Source organism: Arachis ipaensis, chromosome B10, assembly GCF_000816755.2.
Source record: "Arachis ipaensis cultivar K30076 chromosome B10, Araip1.1, whole genome shotgun sequence".
In the NCBI taxonomy this organism is placed as follows: domain Eukaryota; kingdom Viridiplantae; phylum Streptophyta; class Magnoliopsida; order Fabales; family Fabaceae; genus Arachis; species Arachis ipaensis.
In genome coordinates this window covers 26,774,811-26,778,404 of record NC_029794.2, presented here as the reverse complement: position 1 = coordinate 26,778,404, position 3,594 = coordinate 26,774,811, and the positions used below count along the sequence as shown (strand labels likewise).

General features: G+C 31.0%; 1 long non-coding RNA gene across 1 annotated transcript; it reads left to right on the top strand.

Annotated features, from left to right (window-relative positions):
• LOC110267669 lies at window positions 614-2,312 on the top strand. The gene is made up of 2 exons (XR_002355533.1): window positions 614-881; window positions 2,268-2,312. It is a non-coding gene; the product is annotated as an uncharacterized LOC110267669 (long non-coding RNA).

Here is a 3,594-nt window from a genome sequence, read left to right as displayed (position 1 = left end):
TCAATATTTATCTTTTAATCTTAATATATAACGAAGATTTAAAAATATAATTTAATTTAAATATTTTAAAATTAATATTAGACATAATTTTTTTAAAATATTTATCTTTTAGATATTATATTCTATAATTTATGGAGTATATTTTTGTTATAATTTTATCTTTTTTTAATTTGATATTAAAAATTAAATATAATTTTAATTTAAAAAAATTAAAATATGCATAGTTATTTTAATACCACTTATTATTTACTTTGCGCCAAAAATCAAAATTTTATCAAAATGGCCTTTTAGTTTCAGGGGATTTCAATTTCTGAGTGCCTTCTCCCTACTAATATCACAGCTAGGTTACCTTGCCAAAAACCAAACCATTTTTCAGAACCGTCTTTTGGTTTCACCGTTTCAGGGTTAGTTCTTCATCTCCTTCTCCCTCCTTCTGTGCGTGCTTTGCCTCTGGTCTGTGATTGCTACTCGTGCTTCGCGCTCCTTCTGCGTGCTCTGCCTCTGTCTGTGCATTACCGCTCGTGCTTCGCCGCTGGTGCTTCGCCGCTCGTGCTCTGCCTCCTGTCTCTGGTCTCAGATATCCACCACTCCAGCCTCCAATCTCGCACCTCAGACCACCTCCACCATCGTTAATCGCACTCCCAGCCTTCACTTGCGAACAACTGCTCTGCCTCTTGCATGTGTCCACCTCCGCCGGTCTCAGAACCCGCACCCCTGCCAGCCTCAGACACCGCCCCTTCGCTAGATTGTTCGTGCCTCCTCTTCTCTTTGTGCGTCCTTTGCAAGGTTCAACATTTATTGTGAGTATGTGAGCACGCCATCCTCAACTTAGATATTACATACATGCTACTGTCTCAGGGCTTCTTCCCTTTTTACAAAAGGTTAGGGTTTCTTTTTTTGGGGTTTCTGTTCTAATTCTTTGAAGTTTTTCTCAACCTTGTAAGGATTGTTGTTGATTTTCTTGCTTTGATATTAAATGAGCTGATATAGGATCCTTGGATTGTCGTGGATTTCAGAATTAACATGAAATGGGGTATATATTGTAGTTTTACCTATTGTTAAGCAATGTTATTGTAACATTGTGATGATATAGCCTCCTAGAAGTATTCCTATAGATCCTCCTAATTTAAAATTTTACTCACGATGGAGTAGGTTATAATTATACAATATTCAAGGATAATTCAATGTACATGGTAAGTATAAAGTAAGGAGGATTTTTAGGCATACCAATTAGCAGGTTTGATCATTTCTTTTGTGTTGAATAAAATGTATAAGTGGAGTCGGAGTGCAACTAAGACTAGCTTCTGCGAAATTTTTAAGATTTATATTTGGATCTGATCTCGTCTCTACATACTTATCAATCTTGACAGCGAGGTGATTTCAATGAGTGTCTTGTCATGATATCTACTTAAAGGGGAAAAATAATAGTACTCTGTTGGATGAAATAGAGAGATGATTTGAGTGTTGTTAATGAATGATATAGGAAAGTCATATTAAGTTCAGGAAAAATTTTGCTATACAGCTATAGGACCTAAGATCTTGTATGGAATTGAATGTATGAAAGGCCAACAGTGTAATAAGCTCAATGTTGTACAGGTTAGGATTTTGGAATGCATGAATGAATATACTATACGAGGAAGTGAATGTGTTGAGAGGACCTATAGAAGCACCAGTAAGAACTAATGAGAAGAGTATAACTAAAAATCTAAAGTGGCTTCATGGGCTTCATTTGATACATATAGTTCATCTCTCTAGGCAGAAAGTACTTTTATATATATTATGATAAAATCCTTTGAATTTGATGTTGGTAGAATGTAACGTAAGGACATTTTGGTTTCTAGGCAATTATTATTTGATAGAGTTTTATAGAATTTTGTGCTAAAATTTTGTTCATAACTAACCAACATAAAAGTTATATGTTTTGATGCTGTAGGTCTCATTTTGCACCTAATTATTCTTATTCTAAATCTTTGCTCTTTTCTTTACCTACAATTTATATGCTTGTGTGCTAGTATGAAATAGCTCAAGGATGTTATCTATTAGAACTGAGTCCAATGCTTATATAGTTATCTCACCTATAATTGTCACCTATAAAGCCACTCATTATGTCACCTATAATTGTCACTTATTTGTTCATGGCATATTTAGTTACGATTAAAATGAATTGGTTTTGTAGGGTGAATTAAAAAAGCGAAAGACAGAACTTTCTCAAATAGCTTTATCCTTGGATAATGAGGGAGATATTGAGGCATCTAAGGAAGGTTTAGATATACCAGATGATTACACTATTTGGAACAAAGTTGTGACAAAGGGGAAAAAAGATACTTTTGGTTTAGGTTCTTTTGGTTTAGATCTCTCTTCAAAGTTGGATTCCAGAAATTGTTCAGAGACATCCAAAGACAATCTAAATATTGAGCAAGAACTTCACATGTGGAAAGAAAAGGCAAAGGAGCAAGAAATGATCAATGAAGAGCAAAAGGTTAAGTTGAAAGATGCTGAGCACAAGTTAAAAGATGAAGGGCGTCAACTAAAAGTTCAATAGAAAAGAATTGGTTCTACTGAAAAGACAATTCATGCTTTGTATAAAAAGTTGAATCTCCCACTTCCTTCAACCTTGTCTGATCCTACGGAAGATGAGCTTGGGACAGGCTCTAGTGATGATAATATGAGTGATTGATATTTGGAGTATATGTTTTTTCTGATTTAGATTAAGGAATTTTTAGGTGAATTAGTTAGTACATTTTATTTTATTCATGATATTTGACCTTTTTAAAGGCTTTCTTTGTTTTAGTTTAAGTATTTTTTCTTATTTAGTTTGATTACATTTATGGACAAAAGTATTTTAATAATAAATATTTTTTTAACTCTTTTATGGTAATTAACTTTTTCATGAATTTATTATGTGTTTATAATTTCGATGATGTAATATGAAAAAAATGATTATGATGGTTTTAATATAGAAAGCAGATCGAATGTAATTTATTTTCTAAATATTTATCTATTAAATAGCAAATTATTTTGTATGAAAATTATTTAAAATATTATATTAAATTTGTAGAAAATTTGTGCGAAAATAATTTTTTGTTTTGTATGAAATTTATTTCAAATACGTAAATTCTTTTAAATTAAATTTGTCTGAAATTTAATTGAAAAGAAATATTTGATTTGTTTAAAATTTGTTCGAAAAAAATTTATTATATTTGACTAAATTCGTTAGAAATTTGTCTGAAATAAAGTATATTTTTTATTTGAAATTTGTCTAAAAATCAATATTTTTATGTTTGAAATTTGTCTGAAATACGTTGTCTTTATGTTGGCTAACATGTCTGAAATTCGTCTAAAAATACATCATAATAGTTAGAAATTTAGCAGATAAATGCCTATTCGAAATCTGTCAAAAAATTGTATGAAAAAAATTTCGGACGAAATTTCAGACAAAATGTAAATTAGCAACAAGGATTTTTGGGACAAAAAAATTTTGTCCCAATTTTGTTTGAAGGAAAAAATGTCTCTAATTTGTTCGAAATTTATTTCAATTTCATCTCAAAATTCGTCCGAAAAAGTCCTATTTCTAGTAGTGATATATATATATAT